Genomic DNA, 25,259 nt, shown 5'->3' on the forward strand with positions numbered 1-25,259 from the left:
GGGGGCAGAACATTAGCTAGCTGTATATCTGACTGAGGGTTTGTATCTAGAGTACACATGAATTAAAAAAACAAACCTCAAAATCCAGAAAATAAAAAAACCCAATTAAAAATGAAATACGAACAGAAACAGTTCTCAGAAGATGAAATGCAAGTGGTTGAGAAACATTTCAAACGATGTTTGGCATCTTCTGCCGCCAGCAAAATGCAAATTTAAAGTACTGTTAGATTTTATTTGACACTAGTCAGAACGGCTTTGACAAGAAAAAAAATGCAGATAAATGCTAGTGTGGACGTGGGAAAGGAAAACACTTGTACATTGCTGGTGGGAGTGCACTGTGGAAATCAGGGTGGAGGTTCCTCACAAAATTGCGAATTGATCTACCACATTATCCAGCTACCACTCGTACCCCAAAGACCTCATGTCCTTCTTCTGTGATATCTGCTTGTCTGTGTGCATTGCTGCTCTGTTCATAACAGCCAGGGAGTAGAAACAGCCTAGATGGCCATCAATGAATGAATGGATAGTGAAAATGTGCTAATTTACACCGTGGATTATGATCCAGCTATTAAGAAAAATGAAATTCAGAAGCACATGAATGGAACGGGAAACCACCATTCTGAGGGATGTAACTTAGATCCACAGGACAAATGTCTTTATTTGTAGATATTGGTTTTGAATTTTCAGATATGTATGTTTTATTTGGAATATCCACAGAAGTCAATAAATTAGTAAAAGGCCACGAATGAGGGGTAGAAGGAGGGGAAATCAAATGCGCTGGTGTGAGGGGTTAGAGGGAATTGTGGGACAGGAAGCCTTAATAGGTATAGGGGAGGAAAGGGCAGAGTAGAGGAGGGAACAGGGAAGGGATAAAATTGCACTCAAGACCTTTTGAAAAAGCAATATGGGAACCTACTACTGTACAAGTGCGCGCGCACACACACACACATACACACAAAGAGTTAAAATGGAGTTACCCTATAATAGGTATCAATGCCCCTACTGGACACCAGATAGTAATAAATAAAAAGCCTAGTGCCAGGAATGGGCTGTTTCATTTGGAGTTGTTGGCCAGTGAGTTCCCATAGACTGCCACCACCTCCTCCCAATCCCCCTCCCCACCAAAAACCAAGCAACAACAACAGCAACATCAACAACAAAAATCCCCAGCATTACTGGCTCTTGTCAATTCTCCTGGTTCCCCTTCAGGACTTGGCTGTGTGATCCTACTGCTAAACAAACCACATACTTGAGTCAAAAAACATGGAGAAATCAGACTTATCTCGTGGTCATTGTGGAAGATGGGGAGGGGAGGAAGATTGTGAAAGCCAGAGGAGACGAATGGCTACAAGAAAGTGGGGTTTTCTGGACACAGCAGAGTGGTTGTACAGAAGAACTCACAATGGGGATGACAGCATCCACAAGACCTGTGCAAACTTAAGCAGACGAAATCCCAGCATGGAGGAGGGAAGCACAAAGTCCCCCTCCGGTGAGGCATTACAGGCAATTGATCGCCACTAGGAGAGGGAGAGTTAGCTTTCTCTGAGATTGTCACCTCTGGTAGGTTGACCCCTCTCGAGTTGGAAGGCCGCATATCCAGGAATATATGGGCAGTACAAATGGGACTTGATAGGTTAAAAGAGAGAGAGAGAACACAAAGTTGGGTGTGTACAGAATAGGAGGGAGGAGGAGGAGCTGGGGGAGTGGTGAATGTCAAAACACACTGTATGAAGTTCTTAAAGAGCTAAGTCGAAATGTGAGAAGAAAAGCAAAGCATTATATAAAGGATATATATATATATATATATATATATATATATATATATATATATATATTGAGGATGCGTGTGTAAAATGAACTCTGCACTCAGGCTTGGATCACACTCCAGTGTGTCTTAGGTATATACAGATATTTCAAAATCTGTCTGAAATCCTAAAGAAGCGTTTCAGGTAGGTAAAACTCCATCCACACCGGCTTTTAAGGCAAACACTGAGAAAAGAAAAGCGAGAATATCACATCTGCTGACCCAGTCACGGCTACATGCTCTGTAGTTCTTTCCTGGAACCGTGGGAGAGCCTTCTCATAGTCACTTTGCCTATTTTAATTTCCTCTCTGAGTAAGTGCTCAACAAATATTTGTTGGGTGGCATTGGTGCATGTTCTGGTGGTGATGATGAATTCTAGAAAGCACCCTAAGGTTGAGTCCTGTTGGGGGAGTCATGGCAACTTCCCAAGGAGAAGCTTGTCTACTTTCCCATTCAACTCTCTGCCTGCTGCCTCTCCATCCTGCTCTGCCATCTTGGATGTCTCCATCCATCCTTTGTCCAGACACCCCTAATGCCAATGCACCATGTGTGAGAGTTCATTCCAGTATTTTACAAAGCTTCCCGACATGCAGCCTGAGATGGGCTGAGGCCCAGTGCCACTATCCACCAGGAAGAACGAAGAACATTCTACCCAAATAGGGATCTTAAGGAAAGTCCAGAGGGTGTAAAATGTGAAGAATAGACATTTTATAGGTGATAAGCAGATAAGGGATGCTTCCCTGAGCAATAAGGATGGCTCACTGAGCAAGGAGACCTTGGGGATATATTAGAAGTCCAGTCATCAAGCCTGGATCGTGGAGGTTTTCTTATGTCTGTGATTTAGTCGTGGTTTCCCCCATAAAGCTTTGCATGCTAGCCGTGCATCCCCAGTGGCAGGAGGAGGTGACAGAATTGTGAACAGTTGGGACCTTATGGAAGACAATCAGATCCTGACCTCTTGACCCTAAGTGAATGGATTAGTGATGCTCTCACAGTAGTGGTTCTGGTTTTAGGGGACTGGATTTATATGTGAATAAGCCTGATACCTGCTCCTCCTTATCCAGCCAGGGTGATGTCACCTGCCAATAGGCCCACAGCAGTGCTGAGCAGATGACAGTGCCCAGGTCTTTTGTCCTCAGAACTGTGAGCTCAACCATTCATTTATAAAGTACACAGAATGTGGTATTGGTTTTTTTTTATAGCTATGGAAAATGTACTAACTTCCTGGGGAGGAAGGACAACCACAAAGCTTAAAACTCACATGTCCCCTGAAGTCAGGAGAGCCCCCAGGGACAGGGGCCATTTTCTGAACAGGGCATGCAGCTGAGAAGTGAGGTGGGAAGGGTGTGGGCCACCAGGCAAAGATTGTATTCCACACTCCTGACATATTATCAAAGTTAGGAGCCTTGGGCAGGCATTTTAGAATAGTTCCAGTTGAAGAAATATCCCAATGAGGCATAACTTATTGTCACTAATGTTAAAATAAGGAAGGAAAGGTTTTAAAACTGTAATGATTTCAAGAAACATAGTCTTGTTTAAAAAAAATTTAGAAAAATGAAGAAATTCTTGGGAAGAAGTCTTTTGAACATTGAAGAGCTTAAGGATACACATATGAAAGATGACACTTATTCACAGGACGCCTTAGTATGTGTTCACATTGTATATGTGTGTTGCTTTATACACTTACATCCCTTCATTTTCAAGACCCTGTTGAAACGAGAGTGCACACAGGTACATAACATTCTCCATATGGGTATAATGTAAGTACTTAATTCTTCTACATGTTCTTCTGATTGTCACAATGATATTCCTGGAAAGCTGGTACTTTTGATCTGTTTTTGTTTCTTTGTTCCAATAGCATCTGCAATTGGAACCACTAGGTCAAAGGCTCTCTTTTGCTGTGAATGTTGCTGTGGACTGTCACATTGTTTTTAAGAAGTGACGCCAGTAAATACCACATCCCTTGTGGCACTGAGCGTGACCATGAAAATAAGTGGTCCACCAGACAGGGTAGGGAGTTTATTACTGTCTTCTTTAATTTTGTTATCCCAGGAAGAATGGTTGCTTTTCTTCTTGGTGTTTCCATCAGAAATGACAATAGGTAAGAACACTGGTTAGTTTCTCTGTCTACTTGACACAAGCTAGCGTCACATGGAAAGAGGGACCCTCAACTAAAGAAATTGCCTTCCTCAGATTGGCCTTTAGGCAACTATCTTGTTGATCAATGGTTGACGGGGAGGTCCTGGCCATGGGAAACAAGCCAGTAGGCAGCTTTTCTCCGTGGATTTTGCTTCAAGTTCCTGACTTGGCATCCCTCAATGAAGGACAGTAACCTTTAAGTCAAATAAACCCTCTCGCTCCCCCACCATGGTTTGGTTGGAGTTTTACCATAGCAACAGAGAGTCAACTAGGTCAGTAATGGATGACTACTTGGGATATTTTTGTATATATAATGAGATCTCTTAGGGCTGAGACTCATGTGTGTTTCATATATGCTTTACACATATGACCTAGAGAAATTGTATGTAATACACTTAACAATTTTATTACAGTCACCGAAACATTGTAGTCCGGGGAAATTTCAGTTGTGGTATTTGTCAGGCTTTGAGAACTTTGGGGTTGGGGCCAGTTTAGATCTCAGATATTCATTTCAGGAAATCACAGCCTACACTTGATCTAGGACAAATATCCGCAGGATATGAACTCAAGTCCATGAGCTGCAAGGAATGGTCTCGTCTTTCTCCCGGATGAAGTGCCGCCTGGATTATAACAGAAGTATCGGAGTGGCATTGCAGACAGGATGCTGGTCTTCCTAACAAGGCACACTTGTGCTCAACATTGGCAAATGCTCGACAACTGCCTAGACATTTGCTTAGCTCAAGACCCTATCATCTGCTTCCTGCTCCAGGCCTCCAGCCTCAGAATGCATTGTAGATCTTAATCCACTGAATCTTCCAGATGCCAGGGTTGCTCTCCAGCAGCCCACACATCTGGTTAGATTAGTGTTTTTGAGACTGGCTTGCGTATTACCAGCATCTGTCAACCCTCCTTACTCCTTAACTGCTCCTGGGGCATTTGGAGGGAAATCCTGCATCAAGACCTACACATTTGCATGGCAACAGTGAAGCACATTCAAATAGTGGTTAAAGTTGATATTTAAAAAAAAATTTATTGCCAAGCTGTTGAGTGATCATAAAATAAGAGTCCAGCTGATAGCTCTCTCTGGTCTTATGCAGCCATAGGTCCCCCTGGTGGCATGTATGGCGTCTGTTAGGGCTCAAACATCTGAAGAAATTGAGGGGAGGGTAAAACAGGAGGGCACCAGGTCCCTTGAGATCACTGATTTACTTAATGACGCTGACACCTGTCTTATTCGATGTTGATTGCCTCGTGAATGTTATACCTGAAAACAAAACAGAGTCTATAACACCTGCAGGTGCGGAAGCATTGCAAGGCTCCAAACAGAGCGCCCGCAAGAGAAGCCCGCAATAAGTCACAAAGATTAGCTTTCATGCGCAGCGTGTGGAAAACAGGGATTCCTCCAGAGCTCCTTATGGGTACTGGCCTTGTTTCACTTCTTTTATTTATTTATTTTTTTCAAATAAATGATTCAGACAGGCAGGCACCATGAAATCTTTAAATTAGCAGATGGTAGGGAATTAACCCGAAAGTGTTCTGCTTTGTTGATGGGCATAATTTGCAGGAAGAGCCTGGTGGCTGAGTTCATGGGCAGGGACGTGGCAGCTGAGTGTGGATGGAAGGAAGGATCTGGTAAGTGAGCTAAGGCAGAGCCAGGGCTCTGGGTTCTGGGTTCTGGGTCACAGCAAGAGACAGAAGACTGTTTCAGGACCTTCAGGGGTAAGCTGCTGGGTGCTGGAAAAACTATCTCATGCAGCACCGGATGACTGTGGGTAACGAGATGGAGACTTATTCTACCCTCCCCTGAGAGATCTGTGAGGCTCCAGGCTACCTTCTTTGTTTCAGTTGATGATCAGAGGTTTCTGAAAATCTTAACCCCTGCCCTCCTGAGTTAGTGAGATGGCAGCTTGCATCTGTGCCTCCGACAGTTTCTGAAGAGTTCCTCAGCTGGCAGGATGTGCAAGATTGGGTGGCGTCCTTCTTTGCTCCATAGACCTTCTTAGGCCACGACTACCCTTCTGCTTTCCCTGCCCTGACTCTGCTTCCTGTGTGATCATCACCTGGGGTGGACTCCACGGTCAGAACTCTCTCAACCTATGGGCTGCAGCCCCTTTGAGGATCCCATATCAAATATTTATATTAGGATTCATAACAGTAGCAAAATTACAGCTATGAAGCAGCAATGAAATAACATTTATGATTGTGGGTCAGCACAACATGAGGAACTGTATTAAAGGGTCACAGCGTTAGGAAGGTTGAGAACCATTGTGCTAAGTGTTCGCTCCATCTTGTCCCTGGGCCTCAGAAGACAATCCTAATCATTGAGGCTGTGGTGGGCACCTCTTGGTTGCCTCCCATACTTTGCCTTGACCCCACTTCTCATTCAGACCCCAAATATTAAAACCTGGGTACAGCTGGGTGAGATCAAGCCTACCATGAGCACGAGGAGGCGGGGGATCCTTATTGGCTTTTAGTGTCTGGCTGCTGGCTTTGGCTTTATGGCAAGTGGCACTTTAGAGAGCGATACAGGGGTTTCTGGGACATTTGTCCATTTTCCAAAGGTGGTTGTTACAGTTGTAAAATGTCCCCTTTGGCTCCAGTGTTTGCACATGTATCTCCAGCTGGAGGCACTGTTTGGAGAGGATATGGAAACTGGGACATAGCCTCGCAGGTATATGTGGGTCATTGTCAAGACCATCAGGGTTCTAGCCTGGCCTTTTCTCTCTGCTTCCTGTTCTGTCAAGATGTGAACAATCCCGCTGCAAGCTCCCATCACCACGGACCACGCCTTTGTTATCCTTTCCCCTCCACAAGGGACTACACCCCTTGTCATGAGCCTACGTAACCCCCTTCTTCTTGAGTTGCTTCTGCCAGGTATTTTGGTCACAATGACCAGAAGAGAAGAATTCAAATGGGCAGGATGTGGCTCTCCTCGTGAGAGAGGGGCAAGCTTTGAAGGAAGCCGATGAGGGAATGGGCAGAGAGGAAAGGGATAGAAACTGGACTCTCGGTGACAGCATACCGCATCAAGCCATGCTGGCAGTCCGTCTGACTTCTTTAGTAGGGTGGACTATACAAAATTGCCAGTGATTTTCAGGAACAACATCATGTGATTCATCCAAATATATTAGCCAACTCAAATGTCCCCAGGGATGACCTGAGGTGAGGTCCTCACCTCCTGGGTGCAGGCAAATGCCTTGCTTTGCTCTTGCGTCACTCCAACAGCTGTGAGGCTAGGTCCCCTGACCTGAGCCTCGTCCTTCTTTGACACTTCTGTTTACTTTAGGGAAAACCTAAGCTTGGTGATTTTTGAGTTTGTTTACACTTAGCTTGTTAGGTGGGGCTGGAGGCCTGTTCATTGTCCAAGACACTTTGTGGCGGTCGCAGGAAGTTACCTCACCACTGAGATGTGTGTGGTGAGAGAAACAGACACCAAGCAGCAAAAACATTATGTCAGAGACTTTCTCTTGCAGACCCCACAGACCAGGGAGTCCACCCCACGTGACCAGAGAGATGGAGGGCAGGACTCGAGAAGACAGCCAGAGCTTAGAAAAGCAGCTAGGCAGTCCTAGTGAACGAATGGCACCTGAAGTCTGGAAAGCAAGGGAGATGGCTAGTTCATTCTACGCACCATCTCCGTATTAATTTTACTTCAACATTGTGAATGTTTTTTATAACGATGCTTAAGAAACAAGGATGGCTAATCCCATGGCCAGTTTAATGACCTCTAGGATCACCTGGGAGATGGGCTACTGGACCTTCCTGTGGAGGATGAGCTGGATCAGAATAGGAGAGATGGGAAGATTGCCCACTGCGGGTGGCATCATTCCCTGAGCTGTAAGCAAAATAAACCTTTCCTTCCTCGGGTTGCTTTTGCCAAAGTGGTTTGTCTCAGCAACAAGGGGGCAAGTGACTAGGACATGGCTCCAGTCTGGCTGTAGCAAGGACAAATTCATCTTGCAGTTAGTTATACGGTTTCTACTCCGGCTTTCTCCTGTCCCTCAGTATACGTCCCCTTCTCTCCACTGAACTTAGTCTGGACTTCACCGTAGGCCACCGACTTCACCAAAAGCCTTTATTTAGCACTCAGTCAATGGGCTTTCTTCCTGGATTCCCTTCCCGCCCCCAGTCTTTCTCCTTCTCTAAAACCCTTCCCTCCTCATGCACATTCCAGTCTAGGCCACTCTGGAGAATCTCAGCTTGAGCCCGAGTCCCCAGTCCTATGCATCCCTGTCACTCTTCAAGTCTGTACCATGGAAATCACGACAAATTGTATTTGAATTGCCTCACACCTAGGAAGTCTACAATGTAAGGTTCGGTGGATTAAGACAGTACAACGTTCACAGCAGGAATGAAGGCAGAATTGAAGAACGACAACATTTTTCAGAGATAAACACATTAACCTGAGTGCAGAATAAAATTATGTAAGGAGTCTGCCTGAAGATTTATCCAGGCTGATGTTAACTCCCTTGTCCCACATACGCCTCTGCATATTCTGTAGCAAAGCGTCACCATCAGACTGTTTACCTGACCGCAGTTCAATCCTAACGCACTCCATGTTCAAGGGAGCCTTGAGGCTTCTTACTCCACAAAGGAAAACATTGAGACCCAGGCACAAACACAGTTTACCACACTCCCGGTTCTGAGGATTGGCTGATTTCGACCCAGCTCTCTTCGGAGGCAACCAGACCTGAGTCCAAAGGCTTTTCCTACTCACCTCTCCCATCTCCTCAGGGGAAAGGCAACTTCCTGTGAGCCTCACAGGTGTCTTAGGCAGTGAACAGGTTTCCAACCCCATCTAATGAACTAAATATAAATGAACGTGGAAACAGCCCCAGCCCAGGTTTTTCTTAAAATCAACAGGAGCGGGCTGTTTAGGGAAAATGGTCTCAGGGGCAAACCCAGTGGAACTTCAGCAGATTCGCTGCTTTCAAGGCACGTGCAAGTTGTCCAGTGCTTTTGTGGGCTCCTGGATCTTAAGGACCCCCAAATAGGTACTTACCCACCTCACACAAATCCCTTGCCTGCTCAACAGGCTGGGTGTGAAGCCTTGGAATGGTGAGTACACAGTATTCCTTCATGTGAAGTCGGGATTCTTCAGGAATGAGCCGAGGTCCTGGTCAAGGTCTTTTTAGGTCTTCTCCTTCAGAAGTGACCTGGAGCCCAGTCCCTTCCTGTCCACATGTGAATTCTCAGAAGAAATGCTGCATGCTTCACAATGGCCTGTTCTATTAGCCCTAAGCCTTAGGCTCCCCGGTCTTGTTTATCTTTCATCATAGCTGGGCGGGCAACATGACACTTGGGCCAACCTTTACTGGGGGAGGAAGCAGTCACAGCTGTTTTCTAACAGTGATATCATTTTTTTCCCAGTTCTTTCCATGTCTGCCTTTCCCCAGGACTCCTATGGGACAGACAATGCATTTAACCAGGAGTCCCCGGTTCCCTCTGATTTTTAGCTGTAGGGCGATTTCTAGATAATTACCAAGGAAACTGAGTTCGCCCTTTCTCTGCAGCCCAGGAAAATCCTAAATTAATTTAGTTTCCATTGCCATACTTGCTATCACTCCGTTAAACCTAATCTTATTAATGGGAACTCCAACAGCTGATTGGATCTTGGCTTAACCAAGAAAACAGGACAGCTGATATTCTTGTGTTTAAGTTGGTACTTTTTCTATTTCCCAGATCTTAAGAAAACACAGGGAGAAGGCAGCATGAAGGCGTGACTCTCTGAAGTTCATTACCAGTGCTCACACTGGGAGGCTTAGAAACCTCCTGTAGTTCCAGCTCCAGGAGATCCAAAGCTGTCTTTGGAGAGCATCCCCCTGCCCCCACACCTAGGTAACTAATATATAAACCAGTCTTTTAAAACAAGAGAATACTGTTTGATGGCTGGGTGCTAGGCTTGCTTTGTTGTAAGAAGCAAATGTTTTCCTAAGTAGACATCCTTGGACTGAAATCTTTTGTCTAGTCAGTTTCTGGCCTTATGGTGCCTTATAGAAATAGAACTCCTAAAATTGTAGGACTTATGTGTGTTTTGCCCAGCGGCTCCATCGAAGATGGAAGTTAAGATACACAAACAGCAAGACACAACTCTGTCCTCAGGCACATTGTGAATATTAGTTGGGAATTCAAAGTGGGAACTGTAAAAAAGTAGTTCAGTGGTTTTGTTTGGTTACAAAGGAGGTTGTCTGCTTTTTCAAATACAAATATACGGTCCTTGGCTGTTTATCAATAGTAAAGTGTATTTTGAAGATTCATGTGCTATTAATTTAATTTTTATGGGATAAATACAAATGTTACTTAGTTTAGGAGTCACCATCAGCTGATGACGGGTAAGTGAGAAAACCCACCTCACAGGCCTTTTCTACCATCGCTGTTCAGCCTCCAGGAGAAAACTTAAGTTAGGCAGGAGACACACAAAACCGACACAAGCCTGCTCTGTTTTGGGTACTTGTGGAGTAAAAGCATCTCTTGTAAGCTGGGACCACAGGCATAGCCTTTCTCTTCTCTTTTCTCACATGGCAGGACATTCACTTTAATTATCGGCAGGGATGCATGTTTTGTACAAAACTATGCCATTAAGCTGCTGGTAATGTAGTTAAACACAGCCACACCGCTAACTACACTGCCAGTGGTTTCTAGGTGTGATTGGCAATTTTTTTTTTGTCTGGACAGTACTTTTGATTTCTCTTAGCTTTCTTTCTTTTTTTCTTTCTTTTTTTCTTTCTTTTTTTCTTTCTTTCTTTCTTTCTTTCTTTCTTTCTTCCTTTTGATCCATTTCTAGACTTTGAGAGAAATGAATCCTACACTTTAGGAATAATTTTTCTTGTTTTTTTTTAACTCTTTCCCTTGCATTTATCACTTTTTTTTCTGCCCTGTCTATTTCTTTGTTGACCTCACAATCCCTTCTCGAACCCCTGTTGGAACTTTCTGGCCTGTAAGACTTCCAGAGCCAATAATTTGCCTTCTGTCCTAGGTGCAAGTTCTCATCCCTGCTTTCTCTGCTGGTGTTTTCTCAAGGTTCACCTTGCCCCCGAGACCTTCCTGCCTCTTGACACGTCATAAACTTTCACATCTCTAGCCCTCTGCTTCCCTAGATCTCTCACCCTGACTAATACATAATCGCTTCTGAGCGTACAACATTATTACATGTTTTCTGCTACTCCCATCAGCCTACAAATTCCACGGCAGCAGAAATTTTAATCTACCTGTCTGCCACTTTCTTCTGACACACAAGAGGGGTGGGGTGAAAATATGTCAAGGGTGCGTATGAATGAATGAAAGGATACAGCTATCCCCCTCATCAGGGAAGTGAGTGAGAACCTCAGAGCATCAGCTCCGTTAGCGACAAACTTATCTCTCCATTTTTAACTTTGTTTCACCTCGTGGTGTGATAGGCTTGTGAGTCTTCCAGTGGTTTCCACAGCTGGCGGAGACAGTGAGATATGAAAGACCAGGAGCCATGAGATTGGGGCCTCTCCTGTTGTGGATGCCCTTCCTCAGAGCATGGGGGATGCCAACTGTCTATCCAAGGTTAAAGCAGACAGAGCACTCCACATAAAATAAATAAATACATTCTTTTTGAAAAGTGTAAGTTTTTGTTTGAAGCTGGGTGTGAGAACATGTTGGCAAATGATAAAAAAAAAGTCTAGACCCTTGAGGCAACTGAAATGCGTGTTTGGTTCACCGATTCTCTTGCACCCATCCATCAAAGCGTCATCCATGCCTTTAATACAGATTTAGCTTTCTTCCATGTCTTCGCACGTACTGTTCTAGTAGTCTAGAATACTCCCCTTCCCCCCCATTTATTTGCCTTGTCAATCATTAGTTAAGCTTCAAAACCATTCTCTGTCCTTCTTACCTTTCAATGTCTTTGTTGTCATCTGAGTTCTGATCTGTATGAGAGCGGGCACATCCGTAATCACAATCGCTTTCTTACATGCAGGCCTCTTCCCACACCTGCAACATCCCCTTAGCCTCCATTTCCTCATCTCTAGAAGCACCCAGGACCTAGTCCCAAGAGGGAGCTCTTCGGGTGAATAGTGAAGGTCATTGACTCACCCCATGGCTTCTGTTTACGAATGCCTCTTCATCTTGCTCTTGCTGGGGCAGCTTATAACAGGGACAAGTTGATTTTGGCTCTGGGTTGTACAGTTTTAAAGCCCGGGATTGGTGCTCTGGGGGCCTGTGGTGAGGTCATGGTGACTGTGTGGCTGAGCGCAGCTTCTTATTTCAGGGTGGCCAAGAGGTGTGTGTGTGTGTGTGTGCGTGTGTGTGTGTGTGTGTGTTTTCTGTATCCTCTGTAGGGAATGCCCCAAACAATCTAACTTCTATCTATGATGCCACCGTTCCTAAAAGTTTCACCATTTCCTAACATTATAGTGGGCTAGGATCAAGCTGTGACCCATGGCCTCATAGGCGTGCTTTAGATCCAAACTGCAGCAACTGGCCCACCAAACTGCTCAATGTTTCTATGTATATGTTTTATTATCAGTTCCTCCTACACCCAAATATCCCATTAGAAGAAGCCTGTGTCAAGGCTTCCTTACTGTTCTTCATCCTGCTTACCTCCTCTCCTTCCCATCCCTTCCGCCTGTGCTGTAGACTGATGGATTTCTACCAATGCTTCTTTACCAGTCCTTCCCACCGGGTCTGAAACATGTTTCTAATGGCTGCCTAAAGTAAAGAGATGGTTTGTGGAGATTCTAAAATCAAGAAGCCCCACTGTACTCGCAGCCCTAGCTCTCTCCCTTTCTGATTTCCAAGACTTTAGTCAGAAGCTTGGTGGGTGACTCTAGACACATGGTCCCTAACAATGACTCTGTGGTCACCTTCCATGAGCTTGTGCCAAAGCTCTCCCTGGATCCATGCTCCTGACAGCTGGGCACCCAACCTCCTCTGCTCTGTCTTTGGCCTTTTCAACCTCCCCATTGGTAGCATTACCCTGATGTGGGAAAGAGCAGATGCAGAGGCTTTCTTGCTTAGCACCTCCCCGCCTATGTTAGGTCCTTTTCCTTATGGGCTGGTCATGGAAAATGGAGTGACCCTTGCCGTTGGCCAGCTAGGCTCAATCTGTGTGACAGATGCTGCTTGCTTTTGCTGGAGTTGTGGGTTTTATCAGACTCCCAAGCTAGAAGCCCCCGAGCTTTTGGGTACCCACACCTGAGAAAGGTCATCTTTCTGACCTCCTGATTATTCTTTAAGCTCCTTAAGGGCAAAGGTTAACTCTTGCATTTAGCCACACTTCTCAGCTGCACTTAGTTTAAGGCCAGGTAACAGGAGTGCCTCTGCAACGCCTTCCAGATGAGTGGGTGTGGGAAAGACAAACACTGGGCTTTCTTGGCCCATACCTCTGGCTGGGCTGTTCTCAGGCTGCCAAAGGCCTGGGGAAACTCCACAGAAGGGCCTGGCCTGTGGCTGAGACACGCAGTTGTGGGCCTCTCTGACCTTGAGAAATCTAGGGCTGAAGGCTCACACAGCTCAGTGAAGCCTGTCAGTTCCGGTGCCATGCAACATCATGCTCGACTCACTGAATGGTGGGCTTTTTCTTCCTACGGGGCCAGGTCTGGGCCAGACTAGGCTGTGCTAATGGGGAAAACCCCTTAATGTGCATGCTCTTGTGTTTCCGGCCAGGGGAGCGTTCGATTACCAGCCCCCTCTTTTGCTCTTCATTGTTCATGATTTTCATATGTTTGGGGTCTGTTTTCAAGTCCCCCACCCATAGCCTCTGCTCGGCACAGCTATAAAAAGCGGAGAGCCTTTCATCTTGTCGCCAGCAACAGTCTTGCTCTCTTGATCAGTGGGCTCGCTGGTCTCTGAACTCAGGCCAAACTGTCTGTCTACGGGATCCCTTCTCTCCCCAGCAGCGATCAGTCTCCCAGGTGTGGTGGCTGATTAGCTCAGAGGAAGGAGCCGTGCACACTGTGATTAGCACAGTAATAATGGTGAGGTTAAGAAGAAGAAGAATCCGGTGCTGACAGCACACATGGGTTTGCACAGGCCCAGGGAGAGCTGCCTCAGCCCAGATGCTGAGTTCTCATTTGCGCTGCTGCAACAGTCTGAGTTAGCGTTCTGTGTGGCACCCCTGGAAAACCAGAGGCACATAGGGGAGATCCATTAAATAAACCACAATTGTGCAATGCACAGACAAGCACTTCTAATATCTGCCCCCCCATCCCTTTATTTTTTTATTTTTTTTTCTGGCATTTACTTAAACCTATATTTATTTTTTTTAATTAATTAATTTATTTATTTATTAAGGATTTCTGCCTCCTCCCCTCAACCGCCTCCCATTTCCCTCCCCCTCCCCCGATCAAGTCACCCTCCCTCATCTGCTCGAAGAGCAATCAGGGTTCCCTGACCTGTGGGAAGCCCAAGGACCGCCCACCTCTATCCAGGTCTCCAAAGGTGAGCATCCAAACTGCCTAGGCTCCCCCAAAGCCAGTACGTGCAGTAGGATCAAAAACCCACTACGATTGTTCCTGAGTTCTCAGTATTCCTCATTGTCCTCTATGTTCAGCTAGTCCGGATTTAAAAGATTTATTTAGAGAGTTGAAGGGATGCCTCATGGCTAAGAGCATATACTGTCTTTGCAGACGGAGGCTCTGAGTTCAGCATCCATGCTGGGTAGCTCACAATGGCCTGTAGCTCAGCTCTAGGAGACTGGATGCCCTTTTCTAGCCTTCATTAGCACCTGCACATGTACGGCACATACACACACTACACATATGTGCAATATGTATTTGTTATATTTACTCTCAGGCTAACACATCCCTGTCAGCTGGTTTTTTTGGGTCAGTTTGACACTAACTAGAGTCACATGGGAAGAGGGAACCTTCGCCTGGAAAATTGCCTCATCATCGTAGCCTGTTGGTATATGTCTGTGGGACATTTTCTTGTTGTTTTAATTTTTGAGGTTATAAGTGCAACTTTCATCCTTCCTCTTTACTCTCTCCAAACTCTCCTCTACTCTACCCCTCCCTGCTATTCTTCAGTTGCATAGCCTCATTTTTCACTGATATTGCAAACATATGTGTATATGTATGTATGTGTGCATGTATATGTATCTGTATATACATTGCTAATTGAGGTAGGACAGCCCAGCTCACTGTAGACTATGCCATTCTTAGGCAGGTGGGCCTGGGCTATGTATGAGAAGTAGTTCAGCACACCAATAAGCTCTCTGCCTCAGTTCCTTCCTACCTCCAAGTTCCTGTTTGAGTTCCTGCCTCAACTTCCCTGAAGGATGGACTATAAAGTGTAAGATGAAATTAACTCTTTCCTTCTGGTTTTGGTCAGTGTTTTTATCATAACAATAGACATCAAACTAGCCCAATATTTAAATACACTGGCTTTAAATGTCTTTCACTAAATATATTACCTTATGTATAATAATAAAATCTTCAGCTAGATTTTGTAAGTGATTGTGCAAAGTAGCAGGTTTCATGCTTGCGTTTTCATACATGCATGTCGTTCTATTTTATTCTGATTTGCCCATTTACTACCTTCCTCCGTACCCTCTGCCCCTCTGGTTGGTTCTTCTTCTTTCCCCAGATAGTCCCATGTTCTGCTTTCCCCTCGTACATGGTCTCTTCATCTTTTATACCTGTGCTATCACCAGGGCTTTTCTGCAAGTCTCCGGCCTATGATGTTTTATGCTGTAAAGATATGTGTGTGTGTCCAGGGCTGAGCTGTTCTGTTTACTAATGAGTAGATTTGTGTGCCATAGCTGAGTTTTATCCCCTCGTGAAAATGCTGTAGGAATGGAGCAAGGGCCTGGGCAAGGCCAGGTGGCCACAGAGATGACATCTATTGAGAGCAGAGCTCACAGAAGTGCACTTTCCCATGTCCTTGAGTCCAGGTAGAGGGGGATGGGTACAGAGCTTATGGCGCTTGGTATGGCTAAAGGGGAATGAATGGGTCTTTCTGCATCTGGACCACAACTCCTTAGCCACATGTAAGTTATATAGATATGGAGCAAGAGAGGACTGAGTCAGAAGAGCTGGCCGGCCTTATCGGTCTCACTCTGGGAAGACAGTGAAGGGACTCAGTGGGCCCCGAAGGTTAAGTGGGAATCCTCTCCCAGCACAGACAGCCCAAGATCCACAACCCGAGGGATGAACCCAAGTGCTGAGAAAGTTATCCTTACAGGTGCACCAGTGTCTTTAGAGAATGGGGCGAACAGGTCAAAACTCTTTCAGGAGGCTGGCAAGACGGCTCAGTGTGGAAAGGTGCCAAGGACCAAATGTGGTGGCCTGAGTTGGTGACCCACATGGTGAAAGGAGAGAATCAAATCCCAGAAGTTGTCCTCTGACCTCTACACTTTAGAGGTGTGTGTGTGCACACGTGCAAACACACACACACACACACCAAATGCATATGTATACATACATAATACATACATTCATACATGCATGCAAATTTAAACAAAAGTTCAGAGATAAAATGAACTGCCACCTTTTTATTTCTTTGGCTGCTGGGTTAGAAGGATGCAGTCCTTTCTGAGGTGTTGGGATGGGGACTCAATTTAAGGTGTCTGAGGGTCCTAACTGGGACATTGCCGGGGCCCCAAGATGGATTTGGTGATTGTTAGTAAAGCTACCAGGAATCACTGGGTTATATACTTGAAACAAGTGCTGTCATAGCTAAAATAGCCCCCGATGAACTTAATTAAAAACAGACCTAAAAAATGTACAGCTAAGAAGCAGTCCAGTGTTAAAGACAGAAAATGGACCCCTTCAGAGTCTTAAGCAGGTGTGGACTGAGAAACCAAGGAAGGACTTGTGTCAGGCAAGAAGGAGGGAGACAAGGCAGGCGCCACCCTATGTGATGTCACTCACAGGAGTCAAGTACTGAAGATTGCCCTGAGACATACTTTCATTCCGAAGCTGTTTTTCTTGGCAAGTGATTTGTCTCCCAATTTTGCTCAGCAATCATTTTATCTTTGGATACCAGGCAGAATTAGGACAGGTGTTGACCTATCTTAACTATGACTTTAGGTAACTTATTTCAGCTTCCCGGGGCTTAAATGCCATGTACACAAATGAAGAGTACTGATGGACCATAGAAGATTTGCTGGGTGTGTATGTATTTATGCACACATGTGAGGTGTATTTGTGTGTATAATTGAGTATATGAATATGTTCATCTGTGCAGATACACATGAAAGCCAGAAGTTCATACCAGGATATCCTCCTCAATTTCTTTTCAACCTCACTTTTTGATCCAGGGTCTCTCACTGGCCCTGAAGTTCTTGATTTTGTCTGGGCTGGCTAGCCTCTGGGCCTCTGAGATCTACCTATCTCCATGATCCCCTCAAGGCTGGGGTTTCCTATAAACAACACACCAGGCTTTTATGTGGATGCTGGAGGACACAACTCAAGTTGTCCTGAGGTTTTAACCCCCTGCACTGGGTCCCCAGGCTGCAGGATCATTTCCACCATTTCTCTACATTCATGTTTTGCATATCATTAACAAATTTTATTAACATGTTCTCATCTCTCTTGTGCTGCCGGATGGATCTAAGTCATACTATACTGATAAGTATCCTAAGTAACTCGTGTTCCTTGTGAGATTATATGAAATAATCACTCTGGAAGGGGGTTGGTGCAAAAACAACATCCAGAATTCCGTGGAGATATAAAATGCTACCCTAAGGCATCATCCCGCCTCCCTGCCAACCCGACCTTTGTTGCTCTTCCAAAAGCATGCCTCAGCCTTGCAGGAATGATCAGCCGCCTCTGCTGCCTGCGGCTGACTCCTTAATTCATTGGTTTGAGCTGCTCTCTAAAACCAAGATTCTGTCCAAATATAGAAATATTAACGATGCCTTAATTACAAACCAGAAGAGAACAGCAACAGCAGTGAAGTGAAGGGTCTTAACTGAGAACCCACGGTGGCAAAGGGTCCGAGAATGCAAACAAAAGGGTGGGAGAAACAAGTAGCCCCCGGCCATGTCAGGCCAATGGGCTTTTTGTTCAGGAAGACAGAAGGGCCTTAGGCATCTCTTTCCTTGCTCTTTCTCAGGTCCCTTGAGGGTGGAATGGGGCTAAATAGCACTTGGTTCCATAGCTGGTACTTCATCCCATGAAGTCACTATGGAAATGTAGGCAGGTGCAGAGATGGGCCATGCTCGAGGCGGGGAGAAAGTCTTATGGTTCGAAACGAAGTTCACAGGGACATGCAGCGGGGCCATGCAGATATATGTAAGTATACTGGGCTTTAAAGGCTTGCTAAAATATCAGCTTGGCCCTCAAACTCACACTCTTATCAAGTGGCTGGCTGCCAAACCGGCGCTTGGCTTTGTACCGCCTGGATAGTGCTTAAGAAATATCCCTTTTCCCCCTTTCTTTTTCAACTCGATGAGTGCTGGCTTGTATTTGCACACTAAGGCTCAACATCTTGCACTAACAGCCTTCCTGGCTGCATTCCCGCAGCCTTGCTTGGCGGAGTCTGGGCCTGAGAACACACGCGGGAGCTTAAGCTCATGATTTGGACTTAGTTGCAGGTGAGAGGCAGGTGACTTTGGAGGTCGGACGAAGAGGAAGGGCGCACATGAACTAACTGTACCGCTGCTCTTTTCTTCTCCTACCGTTTCCATGGAGCTGTCCAGGTGAAAGAGGCGTGTGCCAATGTCGGCTGCGTAAGTACGGCTGCGTGTTGAGCTAGCCATCCCCGCCGTCACCCAGTCACCTTGGCATCAACTCTTCCACAAATTCCCGTTTTTGTTTATTGTCCAGCCCTACATTTTTCAAAGCTCTATTTGCCATTCAAAGGCATACAGAGATGACTAATTGTTGGCTTCTTCTTCCAAACTACTCATTTAAAAGAGACGTGGTGATCTAAAGGATCTTGCTAGCTACATAGCTGCTGTTGAACTTACAACCCTCCTGCCTCCACCTCCCAAGTGGTATGATTATAGGCATTTAACACCACACCTGGCTAAAATTTAATTTTTGACCATGAAAGAACATGCTTATTTTCATGTGTGTGTGTCTGTGTATGTGTGTGTCTGTGTGTGCGTGTGTCTGTGTGTGTGTGTGGTCTGCATACACAGAACACCTTTCTGATGGATGAAACCATTTGACTTGGAGGAAAACACATCTTTGAAATTATTGTGACCCATGCAATGAGGCTTGTGAAGGCACCGAATCTTCCAGTGTCTTTTTCAAGAAGCTCTCCCTCTCTTCCTTGGAGGTTTGACATTTGCCCAGGTGATTTGGTGCCCTGCTATGGTGGGACAACAGATGACAGGCGGCATTTGTGTCCCTAAGAGACGGACACCAAAACATTGTCTTGCTTGCAGCACTGGAATCTCCTTCCACACTCAGCTTGGTCTGCTCCTGAAGGCCAGTCTGCCCAGTGTTGGGGCAGGAAAAAAAGGCCACATTAAGGGTCAGTGGGACTTCCAAGTTGGATGATTATCTAGCAGAGATCTCAAGATCTCAACAGAACAATGGTTTCTTTGCTTAACTGATTTCCATTTATCTCGTTCATTCTGCTTAGCTACCTTTGCTGAGATCCTCGGAGGGTTACCTCATGCTGACGTGTTGGGCCATCCTAGGTCATGCAGAAAGACAGGTGCCCGGGTGCTCCGGCTCCTGCATCCCACTGCCTGCTCCCCTCCCCTGTTTCCCCATCGTTCTCCTGGCATTCTTCCCACCCACTCTGTGTGCACTTGGGCTCACCAAACACTTCCTCGTTGATAGAGTCTCTGCTCTAATTGGATCAATCACTAATCGCTCTGCCTTCAGTGGTTCTCTGCAGGCCTCTAACTAATGGGGGGCCGGAGGCTGCTCTAAAATCAGCTTAGGGGACTTGCAGCAGGCACTGACTGTGTAGCTGCAGAGTGCTTTGCACCTTGACAAAATATTTGTATTCTCAAGCCTGATTTTCTCTGTCCCTGAAGTAGTTTCCATCCAGGGCAAAGGGAAAAATTAGGAAAGTGGGATTTTTCCTTCTATTCTGGCACATGGGTATAAGCTGGAGAGGACCTCTGGGGACTGCGACACCTGATTCAGGCCATTGCTCCTTCCCTGGTGCACTGGATGCTAGACCTAGGGGCCTTGGAAGGTTCACCTGAGATCCCTGAAGTGAGCTGGAGGAGAGGAGTTGAAGTACATCTCAGGAGTATGTCAGACGTGGTCTGTGGGATGTCCTCCCTCAGTCCCTCAAGAGGCTTCTATCCAATTCCGAGTGACGGGGGCAGGTAAGTCTTGTCATCCTCCTGTGTAGCAGTAGGATGGGAACCACCCTGAAATGCTGTTCCCAGAGGTGAGCTGGGGTTTTCTGGTGGGCCTGAGCCCTGCCATTATCAGTTGCCATCCCTTCCATATCTGTATTATCACTCACTCAAGATGCAAAATAAATGAATGGGAAGAAATTCCAATGATGTTAGCATTTTTCCATATTAGAAGCCTATTTTGGAAAATCAGACTACTTGAATTGAAAAGGGTTTCTGTTTTAGGATCCTTCACTTTGTGGGTACCCTAAGCATATTCTTGGGTCACTCGATGGCTGATTGTTCCTGCCTGTGCTGCTACAGGGACACACCAAGGCCCAGGTTCTGGCTCTCCCCACCAAGGGGTGAAACCTGGCTCCTCTGAGTGCTCACAGGTGACGGACTCTGGAGCTGAGCTCACTAGATCCAATAGCATTCGCCACCAAGAGAGACGCCAGAACACACTCATTTGCAGTGGCAGATCATTGTCACAGCAACTGGGAAGCAGAGAGTATGTGTGATTGGCACCTTCTGTCCCAGTGGGGAAATCTGGATACAATAAGAAGGCGTTAAGATCAGAAAGCTGCTCACCCAATACAGGGGCAGAACTGGTGAAGTGGGTCAGCCAGAGACATCCCTCTGCCCATCATGTGCTGAAGAGGGCAGTGCCAGCTCAGGCCTCTAGCTTCCCTTTACTTTCAAGACTGAGCGATGGTGATGCTGTTTGCAAGTTGCCAAGTCAAACACTTATATTCAAAGTGCGAATAGCTGGATGCAATTCTTCCTCCTCTACCTGATGTTTTACCCGTGATTCACGCTTCCGTGCAGCGCTATTAAAGCATGGTTTCTCTGGGTGACTCCTTTCTCTGGCCAGTGTTTTAGAGGGTAGAGTCAAGGAAATAAATGGAGAATGATAACTCACTGCAATGCTGACGAGATTTGATTTCCCTCCTTCAGGCATCACAGAGCAAGAGGTAGTTGTATTCACATAACTGTGGCAGAGCTGCTGAAGCAAGCACAACATAATTGTATTTATTCATTCAACACGTTGTAATTGAGCGTCTATTGTGTAACAGGTTTTGTTGAAGATTGAGGAAGCAGGAGAGCAAGGGTCCTGTATTTGTGAACTTGCTTTCTAGTATAGGAAACAGATAACACGAAGATAAACAAGCGGATAGAGTCTCACGCCAGAGAAAGATAGGATTCCATTAAGAGGACAGGGCAGAAACAGGCTTTGGGTGGTGTGACTTCAAGAACATACTCTTTGAGAATGTGACATCTGAATTGGGACTTGGGTGATGAGAAGGAACTAACTCTTCAAACAGCCTAGAAAAGAACATTCCAGAGAAAGTGGAAGCAGCTGGCTGAAGATGCTACAATATTCAAATAGCAAAAGGGGGCTGGGAGGAAGAGTTCAGATTTTAAGAGTGTGGGAAAGCCCTCCAGGGCTCTGAGCATGCAGATGATAGGCCCGGTTTATGACTGAATGAATATTCTCACTGCAGTGTGCAGTGTGGCTTACAGGCATTCCAGAGTGGAAGCAGATTCGAACCTGAGCTTGACCCTAGTGCCTTCTCCCTCTGCATGATGCGGTCCTGATCACTTAACAGTTCCATTCCAGGGTTGGGGGGGGGGGTGTCAGGTTGACATTTGAAGTATAAATATTTGCTGGATGAACTGTTTTAATATCATGGCCATCCAGCCTGACTCTAGTGTGCATCGGGATGATTTATATTTATAGGGAAAGTGGACCGAGTTAAGATAGCTTCATCAACTAAGCCTGCTAGAGGTGAGTTTTCAACTTTAGAAGTTCAGTACCACCAGACGATGATTCCCGCTCGGTCTTGAAAATGCCTGCTGCCATTCTTCTTCCTATTTAATGGCTGCTCATGTTGGTCTCCTATGTCATCCTAGAAGCTCTGGGGCCCATAGATTTTTTGAACAAATTTGAGGCACTTGCTTCAAGAGTACCTAAATTGGCCGGAAGTCAGATGCCAGCCTCCTTTGTGTCTGAAATCAGAAACCAGGGACTCCACTTAGTTTTTTGAGTTTCCCACCCCAGCTCACAAAGCCCGGAAAGAAGTCGTACATGCTCCCCAGCGTCCACTACTCAGCTCAGGACTCCCCTAGATGTGAGCGAAGAAGTTTCGCGAACTTACCTCCTTTTGGAGTTCCAGGATTCAGAAAGAATCCTTATGAAATACTTTTCCCTACCAGCTTTCTTTACGACGATGGAACTCTTCAATCTCTGTCCACTTGAGGCCACGACTGATGAAGAATTCTCCTAGATGAGTGGTCAGTTTAGGATAATGCTCCTCTCACCGTAGATGCTCTCCCTCTTTTCTCTGCCAGTTGGGTGGCAGCCGAGCCTCTTCCGGAGCCCTTGGAACACACCCCTTTGAAGGTCTGCAGATAGGTCAGGGGATAAGAGCTGCAGTAAGCGAATCTGCCACGGGGAAGAATAAATTGCCACTCTGTAGTATGCATGACCTTCACCCCAGTTATATGTTTGAAATAATTACCGGAGTGTGTGTCAGCGATATCTGTGTGAGAGTTAAAACAGAACTTACAATCGAGGGCTCTGTTCACTCTTGGATGTAGCTCAGCATCCGGAGATAAATTTGCAGTTCGAATGAGATACTCTGAGGTTCATCCAAAGCAGCCATTTCCTTCTGAACAATGTCAAGCGACATTTGAACTTGAATAGCACACACATGGAGCTGGGCTGTTCATCTGAGTTTTCGTACGCTGACTAATTATGTTGATTTGATTATGCATCTAGCCTGGGTCTTTCACTGATGGATCATTTCGGCTCCCTGGTAGATGCCATAGTTTGTGTCAATTTGTGTCAGATAGAGACACGCAGTTAGTCATCCATTGATCACATGTGACCCCAGTCTTTGCTTAGTGCCACTTTGGGCTAACGGTTGGTGGGCAGCTTCCAACTAGGAGTTGCTGCTGTACGAAAATAAAGCCTGCGTATGTTGTTGTTATTTTTATTTTATTTTATCTTATTTTTATTTGTAAAATGTTCTTCTGCATATTTGTGTGTGTATGTGTGTGTGTGTGTGTGTGTGTGTGTGTGTGTGTGTTTGTGTACAGTGTTTATGCTTGGTACCCATGGAGGCCAGAAGAGGCCAATGGATACCCTGGAACTGGAGTTACGGATGGTTGTCAGTCACTCCGTGGATGCTGGGAACTGAGCCCAGGTCCTTAGAAAGAGCAGCAAGGACTTTTAACCACTGCATAATCTCTCTAATCTGTTTGATGATTTTGAAAGGTTCTATTTATTTCTCTGAAAAGCATTCCCTCGATGATACACAACTACAGACCCAGTTTTATGCTGCTGACAGGAGACACACACCTTAGCTGTCTCTGCAACCACTAATTATAAGAAAACATAAGTGATTAAATTAGTGCCAGAAAAAAATAGACATCAAGATAAGGACTATTATCAAGATAATTTCAAATTACATGAATGAAATCTGACAGGATTTAAATGGTGCAAAAGGCACGCAAGGATAATTGGCAATGTTAGCAACTTTCTTTCAGCAGCTGGCAGAAGTGGATGATGCCCAATGAGAAGCAGTGCATGTTTGGAGGGTGTGCAGTGATTCCCCTTAGCCCTTGCCACATTTGCAGAACAGACTGAACAGACGGAGACGCGTTGTTTTCTAGTGGACACGGAGCACTCACAATGACAGCATGCATGGCCGTGAAGCAACTTGTCATGGTGGAAATGTGCAGTGTTTTCCCGCAGGCTGGTGTGTTTGAACACTTGGTCCCAGAGGCTCTTGTTATTATTATTTTTTACTATTTAATAAAAAACACATTTTATATGTACTTAAATATCATTTTTTAAAAAGCACAAAAAAATCCTCTTAAATCATAATTCGCAGGACCCAAAGACTAGCTTAATGTATTTCTACAGTTCGATTAGCCGTTCAGAATGGAAGCTGTGGAGTTTCACATTGGATTTTACTCTTTCATTACTGAATATATTTATTTATTTATTTTTTTAATTGAGAAAAGGAAGAAAAAAAAACAAGTTTCCACCTCCTCCCAGCCTCCCATTCCCCCCCCTCCTCCCAGCCTTCTCCCCCTCCTCCTACCCTTCTCCCCCTCCTCCCACTCCTCTCCCTCTCCCTCTCCAGTCCAAAGAGCAGTCAGGGTTCCCTGCCCTGTGGTAAAGTCCTAGGTCCTCCCCCCTCTGTCCATATCTAGGAAGGTGAACATCCAAACTGGCTAGGCTTCCACAAAGCCAGCACATTGCGTAGGATCAAAACCCCGTGCCATTGTCCTTGGCTTCTCATCAGCCCTCATTGTTCGCCATGTTCAGAGAGTCCAGTTTTAACCCATGCTTTTTCAGTCGCAGTCCCGCTGGCCTTGGTGAGCTCTCAGTAGATCAGCTCCACTGTCTCAGTGGGTGGGTGCACCCCTCGTGGTCCCGACTTCTTTGCTCATGTTCTCCCTCCTTCTGCTCCTCATTGGGACCTTGGGAGCTCAGTCCAGTGCTCCAGTGTGGGTCTCTGTCTCTATCTCCATCCATCACCAGATGAAGGTTCTATGATGATATGCAAGATATTCGTCAGTATTGCTATAGGCTAGGGTCATTTCAGGTTCCCTATCCTCAGCTGCCCAAGGAACTAACTGGGGACCACGGCTTGGGCTCCTGGGAGCCACTCTAGGTTCAAGTCTCTTGCCAACCCTAAGGTGGCTCCCTTAACTAAGAATTGTGCTTCCGTTCTTCCCTATCCAACCTTCCTTTATCCCAATCCTCCTTTTTCCCCTAGTTCCCCCCATCCTCCCCTTCTCCCTTTTCTCTCCCCGTCTCCCCTTACCCCCATCCCACCCCACCCCCAAGATCCCAATTTTCTCCCCGGCAATTTTGTCTACTTCCCATAGCCAAGAGGATAACTATATGTTTTTCCTTTGGTTCACATTCTTACTTAGCTTCTTTAGGATCACCAATTGTAGACTCCGTGACCCTTACTTATTTTTAATGCATTTGTCTGCCACCCAAACTGAATAAATCGGTGACCAAATTAGAACTAGAAAAATACTAGCCTTGTATTCTCTTTCTTTTCTTTTTTTTTA

Source organism: Microtus pennsylvanicus, chromosome 11 (assembly GCF_037038515.1).
Source record: "Microtus pennsylvanicus isolate mMicPen1 chromosome 11, mMicPen1.hap1, whole genome shotgun sequence".
In the NCBI taxonomy this organism is placed as follows: domain Eukaryota; kingdom Metazoa; phylum Chordata; class Mammalia; order Rodentia; family Cricetidae; genus Microtus; species Microtus pennsylvanicus.